Source organism: Balaenoptera musculus, chromosome 2, assembly GCF_009873245.2.
Source record: "Balaenoptera musculus isolate JJ_BM4_2016_0621 chromosome 2, mBalMus1.pri.v3, whole genome shotgun sequence".
NCBI classification, from domain to species: Eukaryota; Metazoa; Chordata; class Mammalia; order Artiodactyla; family Balaenopteridae; genus Balaenoptera; species Balaenoptera musculus.
The window spans coordinates 175,558,260-175,574,309 of NC_045786.1; the positions used below are offsets into that span (position 1 = coordinate 175,558,260).

Sequence of the window (16,050 nt, forward strand, 5' to 3'; positions counted from 1 at the left end):
GGGCTGTCCCATCCATCCCAACTGTGAGCTGTCCTCCTCACGCCTCCCTGTGTCCTTGTACCCACAAGGAGAAGACACCCAGCACCTCCACCCTGTGCCGCTGGGCCTGCAGAGCCCAGTTGTGGTCTGTCCAGTGCCACGGGGCCCACCGGCCACACTGTTCATGGGCCCAGGAGTCGTGCAGATGGCCCCGATCACCATAACTCTCTTGGAGACCTGGGCTTTGCTCACGCCGGTGCCTCGGTTTCCCCATCGGCTAAACGGGGATGGTCACGTTTCCCCTGCCTACCTCATGGAGCTGTTCTGAGGATACATATAAAAGCACTTTGTCCCTGGGAGGAAGGTGATGCAGAAGCCAAAGCCGTCTGTGACTGAGCCAGTGCAGCCGTGAGCATGTGGAGGGCGGTGTGGCCCTGTGAGGAACACGGGTCCCAGACCATGACCCACAGGACGGGAGCAGGGGTTCTCAGCCCACTGGGTGACCAGTCACCTTCGGGTAAGGCCAGGCTCCTCGTGGGCCTGGTGGCACGGTGTGGGCAGGCTCTGCCCTCGCTGAGGCCCCGTGGAGGTGAGCTCCAGCCCTGTATCCGGGCCACTGCTTCTCCCTCCTCCTGTTGGTCCCCTGGGTCCCCGTCTCCTCAGGGCATGCAGGCCGGTGTCCCGAGTCAGTGTCACGGCTGCAGATCCGGAAGGAGAGGGACTCTGGGCCCAGAACCAAAGGTCTCTGTGCAGCGGCGGGCAGCTCAGAGCGGGAGGGCCAGCATTGCTGCCCTGTCCTCACTCCCAGATATGAAGACCTGACTGGCCTTTGTCCCAGAACAGGTTCCTCATGACAAGACCGGGCCACTTGCTCCCAAAGGCCAGTTGCCTGACCCCTGCACCTGTTCCTTGACCCCCTCCCGAGACCCGTCCTGTCCTCCGGTGGAGAGGAAGATAAGTCCTTGGCAGGGGCCTGAGGACTGGACTTGGGGGGTCCCTCCCCCAGGGGAGGCTAAGGGGTGCCACCGTGCGTTCCTGCAGACCCCCCGTCCAGTTCTTTGTGCATTGTTTGGTTTCTAGGATGTACGTGTTGCTAGGTTTTTGGTTTGTTTTTTTTTTAATGGAAAACAGGATTAATGTAAATAGCGTTTTTGGAAAACAGATTCTAATCTGTCACGTTATGTGACCACGTGGAGTATTTTAAGGTGCTGATGCGACACTAATAAACGCGGGGAGCACTCCCAGGCCTTCCCTCGCCTGCTGTGTGATTCCTCTCGAGCGGTCTCGGCCCCTCCATCCGTCCAGGCGCGAGCTCCGCCCGCATGTCGCGGGCCGGCGCTCCGAGGCCCCCACGCGAGGCGGGGACCCAAGGGGGCCTGGGGTCAGGGTGCGGACGGCTGGGGGCGTCTGCGAGGCGAGCCCCTCCGAGCGGCGCGGGGCCGGGACTCCTCGAGAGCCCGAGATGAAGCCCCGGGCCATGGACACCGGGGTGGGACCAGGTCCGCGTGGCGAGCGGAGCCCCGGTCGGCCCCTGACAACCGAGCCCAGGACGCAGGCGCGAAAACGGGCCGGAAGCGGAAACGGCAGGGCGGAGCCTGTCGAAGCGGAAGTTCGTGGGGCTCGACTCCGCCCCCTCGGGCCTTCCAGAACCGCTGTGGGCCCCACCCTCTGACCCTCCCATCACGATGGGCCCGCCCACGTACCCGTAGTGTGCCCCGCCCCTCCCCCCGGTCCCGTAACCCAGTGTGCCCCTCCCCTCCCCCACCCCGTACCCCTACTGTGCCCCGCCCCTCCCCGCCCTCCACCCAGTGTGCCCCGCCCCCGTCCCCGTAGTGTGCCCCTCCCCGCCCCCGGTCCCGTAGCTTGTGTACCCCGCCCCTCCCCCACCCCTCCCGCACCCCTGCCCCCCTTGTGTACCCCACCTCTCCCCCACCTCCGTACCCGTAGTGTATCCCGCCCCTCCCCCGCTGACCGCCGCCTCCCATGGTTCCCTCCCTTTGACGTTCGCCGTGTGTCCCCATGACCGTTGCCCTGCCACCCCTCAGCGAACTCCTCATCCCCAGACCCCATGGAGTGGAGAGGGCCGGCTGCCGTCTGCTGCGGCGTCTTCACGCGTGGTCGTGCGGGTTGGGGGCGCAGAGCCTGGACCTTGGGGTGTGGCCGGGGGGCGTCGAGGTGAGGTCACAGGGGTCGGGAGGAGGGAGGCGGGGAGAGCGAGGGCGGCCCTTCTTTCTCGCCTGGTCGTTCCGCGCCTTCAGTGCGCCCCGCAGGCAGGGTCCTGAGGAGACGCACCCGGGCCGTCTGGGGGCACATCCGAGGAGCTGGAGCCGCGGTGGGAGAAGGGGCGTCCCTGGGGGAGCCTGCAGGAGGCCGGGCAGGGCGGCGGCCGCAGCTGCTCCGGCCTGGGTTGACCATGTGGAGAAGAATGGCTGTAGGAGCTGGGGACCCAGGACACCCAAGGGGGTCGACCCTGCTGGGTGTCCCTGGCTGAGGCCCACCCGGCACTGTCTGGGCAGTGGCTGGAAGATGAGCCCCACTGACCCTGACGCGGCCTCCCTCTGCCCGAGGGGCACACGTAGCCGCGGGCACCTACCCCCAGAGCCCCAGAGGTGCAGGCGAGCCCCCCAAGGGGCTGGAGGTGGACAGGGGAAGCGTTTGTTTAAGGCCTTCCTGGGGAAGATGCCAGAGTCGCAGCCGTCCCGAGAGAATGGGCGGCCCTCGGCTCCACCAAGCCCAGCGGCGGCCTGGGGCCAGCGCAGTGCCCCGAGCAGCAGTCAGCAGGTGCTGATAGGACTGGGTAAGCCGAAGCGGGCTGTGGCCTCTGGGCCCCCGGGCTCCTCTCGGGAAACCCCGGGGACTGGCCGGGGAGGTGTGGGTGGAGAGGGGGCCTCTCGAGCTGGGGGAGGGCCAAACAGTGTCTGATGAGAAGCGGGTGCTGGGTTGGGGGCCATGCAGAGCGTCAGCATTCTCTTCCCAGAGCCCTGGGTGGACACCAGGGTGGGCGTGGCCCCTCCTGTCCCCCACAGCCGTGGGCTCTGCCCCTCTGCCGGCCACCCCAACCCCGGGCGCCACCGAGCGGAGGGATCCCCGTCAGGGGGAGCTCTGCCCCCAGAGCAGGGACGGCGTCCTACTGACCAGGCAGGCGGGCAGTCAGCCGGAGGACTTGTCAACCAGAGTCTGGCCAAAATGGTTCTGGAGGCGCTTTGAGCCAGCCCCAGTCTGGAGGTACCGCTGCCTGCCTCCCAACCCGGTGGGCGGGCAGCCGCGAGGGGACAGGTCACAGCTCCTCTGGCCCCCGGGGCGCTTCACAAGCAACAGAAGCCACGCCCCCAGGAGTTCTGTATTGTTCCCTGGGCGTCAGGGTCAAAGCCAGGCTAGATGGATCCGGGCTGTGGCAGGCCAGGCTCAGTGGAGCCCGTGAAGCTGTGTGCTTGGACCCGTCTGCGTGGGTGTTCTCGAGGTCGAAGGTTTACGTGAAAAGGTGGTGGAGAAGGAAAGCGGGCTCCTTGTGCCTTACCAGCTGTGCCCTTGCCGGAAACCAGCCGCCCCTCAGCTTCCATGAGGCCGACATCTCAGGATGGGCCAGCTAGGACATAGAACACACAAGCGTGTACCTGTCGGGGGCAAGGACTTCTCGGGAGGGGCCGGGGCATGGGGCTTCCATCCCACCGCGCACCTGCCGATGGACGGCCCGGGCGGCTCCTGGGCAGGGGCGACCTGCCAAGTTTGCATTTCCGGGAGGTGGGGGCCCCTGTGGGTAAGGGGTGTGTGGGGACGAGGCTGGGAGGCAGGAGGCGGCGCAGAGGAGAGGGGTCCCCCACACCCTGCACGGAGTCCCTGCAGTGTCCCCCACACCCTGGCCGCTCCGCCGGTGTCATGCTGCCTCTTCCCTCCACTGCTGCCAGCCCTTGGGCGATGTCAGCCACTTGCTGTGGCCTTGACGGGCGCTCCAGGCTGCCGTCTCTCTGTCCTGCAGGGTGTCCATCCTCTTTGTCCCCTCCTGGCGCACCCTCGGCACGAAGGCTCTTCCTCGGGATCTCCCCACACCTGGGCGTTGTCAGGCGTCGTCTTTCAGGGACAAGCCCGGATGGCACAGGTTAGCCCTACCAGTCCCTTGGTCCCTGCCCTTTCCAGCCCGAGCCCCACGAGAGCCGCCCTCATCTTCAGTGTCACTGCAGGCCCCCAGTGCCCCGCATGGTGGGGACCTGTGCTCACAGAAGGGCAGCGACCTCAGGCTGAGGCCTAGGTCTGAGAAGACCTCCCCTGACAAGGGTCTGCAGACGTCCAGCCTCCCACAGAGAGCTGGGCAAACCTGTGCCTTTCTGCTTCCGAGGAGTCCCACCGAAATGAGTGCAGAGGGCTCTGAGGAAGGCAAGAACCCACAGGACAGAATTGGGCTGGAGGACCGGCCAACAGGAGGTGGCAGCCACATTCCAGTGGGTGGCCACGGGGTGGGCAGAGCTGGAGAGTCAGCTCCCAGCTGCATGGCTGAGGCCACAGAAACAGGAAGCTGCCCCAGCTACCAAGCCCCAGTCTGCCCACGTTGCTATCAGCTATCAGTCCCCGCTTTATTTTATTTTTATTTTATTTTATTTTAATTTATTTATTTTTGGCTGTGTTGGGTTTTCGTTGCTGTGCACAGGCTTTCTCTAGTTGTGGCGAGCGGGGGCTACTCTTCGTAGTGGTGCGCGGGCTTCTCATTGCGGTGGCTTCTCTTGTTGCGGAGCATAGACTCTAGGCACGCGGGCTCAGTAGTTGTGGCTCGCGGGCTCTAGAGCACAGGCTCAGTAGTTGTGTCGCACGGGCTTAGTTGCTCCGTGGCATGTGGGATCTTCCTGGACCAGGGCTCGAACCCGTGTCCCCTCCATTGGCAGGCGGATTCTTAACCACTGTGCCACCAGGGAAGCCCCAGTCCCCGCTTTAAACATGAATTAACAGCCAAGGGCACCAGACATTCGGGGAGGATCTCTGCCATGAAGGAGAGCAAAACACCTGGAAAAAAAGGAGTCAGAAGAACCACAGTGCCAGGCAGAGCAGAGCTGGAGGTGTGTCACCATCCCCAAGGTGACCTGCGCCATCTTGGAAACATTGGCCCACGCAGCCGAGCAAGAGGGGCGGAGAACATGAGCAACTGGGGAGGAGGTGACGCCAGCATCACGGGAGACACGTGACTGTGCCCCGCCAGCACAGGAGAGTGGACTGGAATCCGTCCACGGCAGAGGGTGCGGCGGGAAGAGGGTGCAGACAGCGGCTCGGAAGTCAGTGGTCTTTACAGATGTAAATAGACTCTAGAAGATAAATGAGTGAAAAAGGCACATTTGACAACAGGAATAAGCTTAACAGGAAATAGCGCAAACCTATTTGAGAGAAACTTTAAAACACTCCAGGGCATTATCAAGAGACTTGGCGGTGGGAAGACACCATGTTCTTGGAGAGGAAGACTCACCAGCACAGAGGGTTCTCCCCAGGTGCTTCACAGCTCAGTGTCATCAACGATAAAAATTGCTAAAAGCTCATCTTCCCTTTTCAATTTGGCAAACTGGTCAAATGGAAAAATAAGCAAGAATAGGTTCAGCTCTCACATGAATTCATATCACAAAGCTTCGATTATCAAGGCGATAGGGTCCTGTCATGTGATGCATGGGCCACAGTGCGGAATAGGAAATGTAGAAACTGACCCACATGCCTGCAGACACTTAGTGTGGGCTGAAGATGGCACCTCTTAATCCGTGGCTGTGGGGGAGAGGCGGTGGTGTTTTTGATTGACGCTGGGACACTGTGCAGCTGCCTAGAAGAAAGTAAGTTGTAGCCATACCTCTCACAGAGTACCAGGATGAGCTCCAAATGTGTTGACGTTTTAAATGTAGAAGAATAAAACCATAAAAGTACTAGAAGAAACCCTGGGTAGATCCCTTTATAACCGTGGAGTAGGGGCGGCCTTTCTAACCAAGCCTCAAAGTCCAGAAGCCATAAAAGCAAAGAGAGATACATTTAACCACATGTGAGAAACAAACAAAAAAACCCTCCATCAAGGCAAAATATACACCATGAGCAAAGTCAAAATAACTGACAAGGGCCCTTCTGCCACATGAAGACACAGCAAGAAGACGGCTATCTATAAACAAGGAAGCAGGCCCTTACCAGATATCGAATATTCTGGAGCCTTGATGTTGGAATTCCCACCTCCAGAACTGTATAAGCTAGGTTGTTTGTGAATTACAACCTCACAATGGAAAATGAAGCAGCCTGGTTAATGTCCAACTCCAAATACCAACTCCTCCATCACCACACTTCTGCGAGTTCTCTGCAGCCAGCCTACCCACCAGCCATAGCTCCTTGGGGAAGATTTGTTGAAGTTAAAATGAATGGCTCAGAACTACATTTATCAACATGGATAAACCTCACATAATGCTGAATGAAGATAGCAAGTTGCCCCAGAATATGTTCAATGTGATACCGTATGTAAAGTTCAAAAATATGGAAAACATACTGTATATAGTTAAGGGATACGTATATCTAATAAGTGTATGAAAACATGCATAGGAATAAACTACACCAAGTTTAAGATAATGGTTCCTTCTTTAGAGGAGGAGAGAGGAGTGATAACCTGGGAAGGGGGTATAGAAGGAACAACATTTGATCCTTGAAACTCCAAGTGTGTTCTGCCAGACCAGCATCATCATCATCATTTGGTAACTTGTTAGAAATGTAGAACCTCAGCCATCACTCCAGACCCACTGAATCAGAATCTGCATTTTGACAAGATCCCCAGGTGGCTCACATGTCTAGTAAAATTTGACAAGCACTGTTTTTGGTGGAACTATAGGATTATTGTTAACTGTCTCAAGTGTGAAACTGATGAGTATTGCTGTGTCAAAATGCCTTAATTCTTAGGAGATGCATGTTGAAGTATTCAGGGGCAAAGTGGCATTGCTTTCTGCAACTTACATTCGAAACGTTCAGAAAATAAAAGTAGTTGAGATGAAGTAAAGGTGGCAAGATGCTAACGACTGGTAAATTGAGGTGAGGGGTGTACAAATGTTTATTGCACTATTTTCATCTTTTATGTAGATTATACATTTTCACTATTTCAAATGTAGAATATGTTTAATGGAATTGCTTTGAATTTAAAAATCTACTTGGGGGAAAATTGATTTCTTGACAATATCGAATTTCCTCATCTATGAACATGGTATGTCACTCCACATGTTCAGGTTTTCTTCTCTGTTCTTCAGCAGTGTTGAACAGTTTTCTTCATATAGATTTTATTCATTTATTTTCAATTTACACTTACTCCTAGATATTTGATCGCTTTATTGTCACAACTGTGAATGGATTTTTCTCAGTTATATTTCTGTCTGTTGCCAGTATATAGAAAGCTACTTATTTCAGAATATTTATTTTCTAATTTGTTACTATACTACACTCTTATTTTTTTAATAATTTACCAGCTCATTTTCTTTTTTTTAAAAAAAACAAGTTAACCTCTTTTTTTAATATTTATTTATTTTATTTATTTTTGGCTGTGTCGGGTCTCTTAGCTGTGGCATGCGGGATCTTTCGTTGTGGCTCACAGGCTCTTTGTTGAGGCACGCAGGCTTCTCTCTAGTTGTGGCATGCAGGCTCCAGGGCGCGTGGGCTCTGTGGTTGTGGTGTGCGGGTTCCAGAGCACGTGGGCGCTGTAGTTTGAGGCACGCAGCCTCTCTAGTTGTGGCGCATGGGCTTAGTTGCCCCACGACATGTGGGATCTTAGTTCTCTGACCAGGGATTGAACCCGTGTCCCTTGCATTGTAAGGCGGATTCTTTACCACTGGACCATCAGGGAAGTCCTCTCCCAGTTCATTTTCTTGAAATTTTTAGGAAGACAATGATAACATCTGAAAATAGTGAAAAGTTTGTCTCTTCTAATATTTTTAGAATTTTTTTTAGTTGGCCTATTAAGTTGATTTCCTGCATGATTTAAATAGCAGTGATGGTGAGTATCATTGTCTTCTTCCTGACTTTAATGGAATGGCTGCTAGTGTTTCACTGTTAATCTAATCTAATGTTGCTTTAATTTCTCTTATATTCTTTTTGTTGTAATACGCTAATAACTTTTATTGAATTAGAAATGCCTGTTAAATTATATTAAGTCCCCTTTTGGCATCTTTGGAAATGACTTCATTGTTTTTTCCCTTATAATTTATGAATATAATAAACTTTTTGTAATAAACTATATTTTCATTTCGGAAATAAAAAATAATCGTAGTTGACAAGGTTGCCAAGACTGTTCAATGGCAGAAGGCGGTTTTTTTGTTTTTTGGGTTTTTTTTTTTTGCCCACGCCACATGGCTTGTGGGACCTTAGTTCCCTGACCAGGGATCGAACCCAAGCCCTTGGCAGCGAGAGCACAGGGTCCTACCCACTAGACCGCCAGGGAATTCCCTGTCTTTTCAACAAACGGTGCTGGGAATACTGGATATCTACAAGCAAAAGAATGAAGTTTGACTCTTACCTAATGCCACGTGAAAAAATTAACTCAGAATGGATCAAAGACATAGACGTAAGAACTAAACCTATAAAACTCCTAGAAGAAAACGGGGAAACATCCTGACGCTGGATTTGGCAATGATGTCTTGGATAGGACACCAATGGCACAGGCGACAAAAGTAAAAATAGATGAATTGGGCTTCATCAAAATTAAAAACTTTTGATCATCAAAGGACACTGCCAACAGAGTGAAAAGTCAACACATGGAATAGGAGAAAGCATAATCGACTCCTGAATAACTTGAGGGTTAGGGGCACCGACCCCCTGCCCAGCAGTCAAAAATCTGAGTAAAACTTTATAGTTGGCCCTCTGTATTTGAAGTCCCACATCCTAACCCTAACCACTACCAGTCTGCGGCCTGTTAGGAACTGGGCCGCACAGCAGGAAGTGAGCGGTGGGTGAGTGAGCGAAGCTTCATCTGCCATGCCCCATCACTGGCATTACTACCTGAGCCATCCCCCCTCCCCACCCCCAGGGCAAAATTGTCTTCCACGAAACCGGTCCCTGGTGCCAAAAAGGTTGGGGACCGCTGCTCTAGTACACATTTATGGAAAAAAACCCACGTATAAGCAGACCCATGCAGTTCAAAGCCATGTTGTTTAAGAGTCAACTGTATTTGCAAATCCATATCTGCTAAGGGATTAATATCCTTAATATATAGAGAACTCCTAAAACTCAACAACACCAACAACAAAACCAATAACTCGATTCAAAAATGGCCAAAGGGGGGGCTTCCCTGGTGGCGCAGCGGTTGAGAGTCTGCCTGCCAATGCAGGGGACACGGGTTCGAGCCCTGGTCTGGGAAGATCCCACGTGCCGCGGAGCAACTAGGCCCGTGAGCCACAACTACTGAGCCTGCACGTCTGGAGCTTGTGCTCCACAACAAGAGAGGCCGCGACAGTGAGACGCCCGCGCACCGCGATGAAGAGTGGCCCCCGCTTGCCGCAACTAGAGAAAGCCCTCGCCCAGAAACGAAGACCCAACACAGCCAAAAATAAATATTAAAAAAAAAAAAAATGGCCAAAGGACTTGAATAGACACTTCTCCAAAGATACACAAATGGTCAGCAAGTACACGAAAAGATGCTCAGCTACATTAGTCCTAGGGCAATGCAAGTCAAAACCACAGTGAGATACCACTTCACACCTGTTAGGATGGCTATAATAATAATTTTTTTAAAAAGAACAAGTGCTGGTGAGGATGTGGAGAAATTGGAACTCTTGTACACTGCTGGGTGGAATGTAAAATGGCACAGTCACCACGGGAAACAGTATGGAGGTTCCTCAAAAAATTAAGCATAGAATTATCATATGATCCAGCAATTCCAATTCTGAGTAAATATCTCAAAGAATCCAAGGCAGAGACACAAACAGGTACTTGTAGATCCATGTTCACAGTAGCACTATTCACAATAGCCAAAAGGTAGAAGCAAACCAAGTGTTCATTGACGGATGAATGTGGTAAAAACATGCAATGGGAGTATAACTCAGCCCTAAAAAGGAAAGACATTTTGACACATGGCACAACACGGATGGACCTTGAGGACGTGACGCTGAGTGAAATAAGCCAGACACAGAAGGACAAACACTGTATGGTCCACTCGTTAGGTCCCGAGAGGGGTCGGATTTAGAGACAGAAAGTAGAAGGGTGGGTGCCAGGGGCTGGAGGAGGGGTGGGGAGTGAGCTTAATGCCGACAGAGTCTCAGTTTGGGGAGATGGGAAGTTCTGGAGATGATGTTGGAGATGGTCGCACAACAATGTGAATGTGTTTATGCTAGTGAGCTGTACACTTAAAAATGGTCAAAATGGTAAATTTTATGTTATGTGCATTTTATCCCAGTAAAAAAAACTATGTAAAAAGGGAAGAAAAAAATAGAAGGAACAAGAGATCACTTGATGGAACAGGGCGAAGCAAAACAAATTCCAGGTCCCGGAAGTGGAGCTTCCTGTAACGAGTAGGGTCTGGCCTGGCCCGGGAGGAAGGGCTGGTGAGCACGGCTGGTCCTGAGTTAACCGAGGACACAGCCCCGAGAGGCTTAGATGAATCGCAGGTGAGCGGGGAAGTAGGGCTAGAGACCCGGAGGGGAACTTCAGAACAAGTTCCAGAAGGACCGGGGAGAGGCTGAGCAAGGCCACGCTGGGCCTGATTCTCCCACCGCTGGCCCCACAGGGCTCGGGCCAGTCTGGGCTGGACACCCTAGGCAGCCGGGACCAGCAGGTTGCACTGGAAACAGTGTGAACGCCTGTCACCTTCCTGAGGAAGCCCCAGGCCCATCCCTGTCCCAACACCCACACCGGACAGAGCGCCAGTGTGAGGCCCAGAGGGGCACCTTACACACACATGCACACACACGACACACACCACACACATCACACACAGACACCACACACGCACCACACACACACCACACGCACGCCTGCAGGAGAGGCAGATGGTCCCCAGGATGCACGGGCCCTTCGCAGAAAGGGAGCCCCCACTGGCTAGAAAGAGAACTAAAAGGTATTTGATGTCAGGGAAATAAATGAAGTTCAACTGACAAAAGCATGAGAGGCCAGAGTTCTGGCCAAGATGCAGGGCGCGGAGCCAGCACCCCTGCTGGTGGGAGCTCTGGGGCAGCCCCAGGCAGCGCCTGGAGAAGGCGAGATGCCAGCTGCCCCGCAGGAGCCCACGTGTCCAGCCTGCTGTCCCCACAGTGGGGTGGTGAAGTAATCGGGGCTGTTGGTTCAGGTGAGGGCAGCACAGCAGTGACAGTTGATGGACTAGCCCCTGCAAGTCCACGGGGAAATGTCTCAGAAGCAGGTTGAGAAGCACGCGGAAGAGACTCCGCACCCCGTGGCTCCGGTTACCTGCGTCAGAGACCAGCCTGGTGCCTCGCGTGGTTTGTGGCCACATCTGCTGGTGGCAGGACCGGAAAGCGGGAAGCAAACCCGGGCTCCCGGCTCACCTCCCTCACTGGGGGTGGAGAGAGGAGCCTTGCACGAGACCATATCAATATGTTTTATTTCTTGGGGGAAAAGGTCGGAAGCAGGTACGGCATTGTTCATTTTGGGTAGTGGATTCCTGGGTTTTTTCATGTATTTTCCTTTGTGTTTTTCTCATGTGGTTACCATTAGTTTTAAACTAAACTGTGCCTAAGGCCGGGCTAGGGTGGGACAGCCCTTCCACGGACGGGGCCTTGTGTGCAGGCCCGGGGGCTGGCTGCAGGGACTCCTCCGTGGTGGGCACAGCCCTCCCCTCGCCTGGGGTGCCCCAGGAGTGCCCCAAACACAGCTGAGGCCAGTGGGACCCGAGCCCCCAGGGCCAGCGCCCACAGATGGCGGGAGGCCTTCACTGTGCAGTCTCACCACGTGAGGAGCAAAGCAAGGACCCCGAACCGTGATGATCGGAATCCGTGTTACAAATTGATTTTCAAAAACCTGAAGAGACTGATAACAAAGGAAATTCTAAAGTGGGCCTGGGTCTTCCCTAATGAAGGATTTGTGGGTAGGCGTCCCCAAGCAGCTAAGAAACAAGTCCTCCCCATCAACGAGGTTCCCGCTGCCCAGAGTATCACCCTGACACCAGTGCTGGGTGAGGAGGAGGGGAAAGAGAAAAGGAAAGGAGAGGATGCACCATCTAACTGGAGCACAGGTTGAAAAGTCCTGAACGCGCAGGAAGTTAATAGAACCAAGCAGCAAACTGCACGACCACGAAGGGTAACCCCGTCCAGGACAGCAGGGCCTCTGTTCCTCACAGCTCTGTCCCCAGCGCCAGGAGGGTGCACGGCACGTCGCAGGTGCTCGATGAACATACATTGAGGGGACTTCCCTGGTGGCGCAGTGGTTAAGAACCCGCCTGCCGACGCAGGGGACACGGGCTTGAGCCCTGGTCCGGGAAGATCCCACATGCCGCGGAGCAACTAAGCCCGCGAGCCGCAACTAGTGAGTCCTCGTGCCACAACTACTGAAGCCCGCGTGCCTAGAGCCCGTGCTCCGCAACAAGAGAAGCCACCGCAATAAGAAGCCAGCGCACCGCAACGAAGACCCAAGGCAGCCAAAAATAAATCAATAAAAAATAAAATTAAAAAAATAAAAAACAAAACCTGTCGATTTTTAATAAGGTAGGAAGAAATGGACACTTCTGTAACCTGGCGAAGGGGAGCATCCAGAACCCACAGTGGACGTGCTTCCTGAAGCGTCAAGCGGCAGGCAGGGCATCACCATGACGATGAGGCAGCACACGGAGCTTGCGCAGGAGTCAGGAGAATGAAATGAACCGTGAACGCCTGAAGCAGACACCATCTGCAGCTAGCACACTGTCTACCTAGAAAATCCACGCGGGACAATCAAAATAAAAGACCACTAATGAAAGAGGAAGGTCGGATACATGATCACCATTCAAAACTTAATAGTTTCCAATGCACTAAAAATAACCAACCAGGAAATGTAGTAGCAGAAAGGATCCATTCACTTTAGCAACAGAAACTACGATGTCCTAGAAATAAATCTGTTCTCGTTTGATGCCTATGTGAAGAACACTATAAAATGTGACAAATGACAGAGAATTCCTAAGGGAAAGTTGTATCATATTATTGGGTGGGAAGATTTAATGTTTTAAACCTGCCAGATTTTCCCAAAATAAATAATTCAGGGCAATCCTAATTAGAAAAAAGAAAAAACGTTTTTCATGAATCTTGAAAATTTTATCTTAAAGGTACACAGCGTTTCTGGCAGTGTATTAGTTATCTGTTAGTGCATAACAAAAGTCTCCAGAATTCAGCCGCTTAGAACAATAATAAATATTTTTGTCCCAGTTTCTATAGGTCAGGAGTTTGGGAGCTGCTTAGCTGTGTGGCTCTGGCTCGGGGTCTCTCGTGAGGTTATTCCAAGACGCCAGGCAGAGCTGCAGTCATCCGGAAGCTTGAGGACGGCTGGAGATCGTGGCTGCCTCGAGCGGCTGGCGAGTCAGTGTTCTAGATCCCCGGCGCTGGTGGAGACGCCGGTGGAGATGGTTGTCAACCTCAGGCTCAGGTGGGCTTGGTGGGTTTTGATTACATCACAAGACTAGGAAGAGAGCTGCCTCTGAACAAGTGGAGGGGAAGTGGCTAGAAACAACACCTGAGCGAGCCAGAAGAAGACAGAGAAAGACCCTAAAATAGGCAAGACCAACAAAGCAGGAGACGCGGCAGAAGGGGAATTAGCAGTGTCGGTCAACTCAGGTTAAAGGCAGCTGTTGTCAGAGCGGGCTGCAAACCACCCAAGCCCTCGACACGCACATGGAAGGCTGCGGAGAGAAGGATGGAACATTCCCACAAGTGGGAGGAGGCCTGCTGTCAACAGTCTGGCATTAGTTCAGCGGTGCTCAGTTGCCAGACGCCGCCAGCGTCCCGTGGGCTCTGGGGTCAGGGCGGGTGGACGCCCCTCCGCACACAGCAAGGCGGCCTGGTGGGCGCCCTCCAGGGAAAGGAGCAGGAGGCGGGGTACCCATGCGGTGTGGGCAAAAGAAAACAGTGTATTACTGCAGAGGAACAACATAATTTGAAAAATTAGAGATTTTAAAATTTTTTACTTGCAAAAGAAGCCATGCAAGAGTTTTTTTTTTTTAATATTTATTTATTTATGTATTTTGGCTGTGCCGGGTCTTAGTTGTGGCACTCGGGATCTTCGTTGCGGCACGCAGGATCATTAGTTGTGGCACGCGGGATCATTAGTTGCAGCATGTGGGATCTAGTTCCCCGACCAGGGATTGAACCCAGGCCCCCTGCATTGGGAGCGTGGAGTCTTAACCACTGGACCACCAGGGAAGTCCCCATGCAAGAGTTTTAAAAAAGAAGAGCAGGGCATGTCGTGTGGTGCTGGGGCAGAAGTTGGCAAGAAGACTTATGACCTGCACAAACAGTCCAGAAATGGACCCTGGTTTAAATCTGGGAATTTAATTTCCGAGATTCTGCAGAGCAGTGGGAAACAGACTTTTCAATGAATGGTATTGGGGTGATTGGCTATCCATTTAGAAGATCGTAAAGTAGATCCCCACCACTCATCGCACACACACACACGCGCACGCACGTGCTGAACATTAAAACCAAACCACAGAAGCACAGGGAGAATGTAGCAGTGTTTAGAATCCAAGTGGGAAATGCCCATTTTAGGCCAAATCCATAAAGGAAAATCCTGACAAATCTGACTGCCGTTTTTAAAGGCTAGTACAATCAAAGACACAAAAGTGTTACAGGACACTCTGGAAGAAAATACTTGTAATATTTAGATCATACAAATGTTTACCAACCGGAATCTGTGGAGAGATGCTTCAGAGCAAAGAGAAAACAGTTTTTAAAACTGAGCAGAAAAGTGTGTTAAGTCTATGGATTTACAGTTCATAACGGAGAAACGAAATGGGTGCTAAATGTGAAAAGACTGGCAAAAATGACAAAGACAGACCCGGGCTGTTTGGTGGGGCTAATGGCGGACTCTCGGAGGGCTCACGCCAGGGATTGCTCCCCGGGGCTTCCGCTGCCAGTGTCCTCGTCCTCACGGTGAGACACAGCACACCCCGCCTCCGCAGGAGACCCTCCAACACCAGCAGATGGAGAAAATGAGGTCTAAAGAACGGAGTGATTTGCAAAGGAATTGAGTCAACGCTGTATGTGGAAGTCAACGAAAACTGATCAGCGTAGTGCAATATTTGAAGACTCAGTGATATTTGGAAATTTCTGGCAAGGTTTCTGGAGCACTTCTTTTTCCATCCAAGATAAAGCCTCTTAGCCAGGCCAAAACATTAAACTTTGCTTTATGCAGAATCATTTGCTGGAGAGAAAGCAACACAGGGAAATTGATTACATTTTGTGTAAAATAATTGCCTTAATGTAGCATCTCCTGTACGCAGCGTTCACTGGGAAACAGAAACGGCCGTCAGAATGGCTCTGCCTCAGTTTGTTAGCGTCAACTTGACCCAACTTAGTATTTGCCACTTGCAGAAACCAGTGTCCAGCGAAGACTCTGGCATCTGTCTGGGGCACTGGGCTTGCATCTCAGCCCACCTCTGCTTTGCTTCACTGAACAGATTTAGGTGGCTGGGTCATGACTGTTCTGCTTTAGATCAATGACATTTCTGGACCCAGAGAAAACATGAATTAATTAAAGTTTCTAAGTAGCTAGTATGGGCTAGGAGTTCTGCTAGGTGACTGGGATGAAATATACCTCTGTTCCCAGGAAGTCCTCAGCCCCGTTAGGGAGGCAGGCACAGTTACAATTAAGGCAGTGAGGGCTACAGTACACACATACAAAGGGGAGTGGGATAGTGGGGCTATCTGGTAGAGCCTGGCAGCAGAGTGGAGAGCAAAGAAGTGCTTCCAGAGTCTCAAAGGATGAGTAGAAGTTAGCCTGATGAGGGCCCAAGAGGGGGATGGCATGGCAAGTGGGCAAAGAACTCCAGGGAGAGTGTGAACAAAGCCAGGGAATGGTTTTGAACAAGGAAGTGATTGGTGCTCCAGGAAGATTGTTTCTGTTTTCAGTGTCTGTAAGTCTGTTTCTGTTTTGTAAATAAGTTCATTTATATGGTTACCA

At 52.6% G+C, this 16,050-nt stretch overlaps 1 protein-coding gene across 4 annotated transcripts in view; it reads left to right on the top strand.

The window, feature by feature from the left end:
* The window catches only part of PACS2 (phosphofurin acidic cluster sorting protein 2), a 63,790-nt gene extending 62,560 nt beyond the window's left edge, over positions 1–1,230 (top strand). For all 4 annotated transcript variants that reach the window (XM_036842530.1, XM_036842532.1, XM_036842531.1 and 1 more), the window contains one exon: positions 1–1,230. This exon is cut by the window's left edge and continues 1,875 nt beyond it. The gene's annotated coding sequence lies outside the window, so the exon portion shown is untranslated.
* The last annotated feature ends 14,820 nt before the right edge of the window (positions 1,231–16,050 follow it).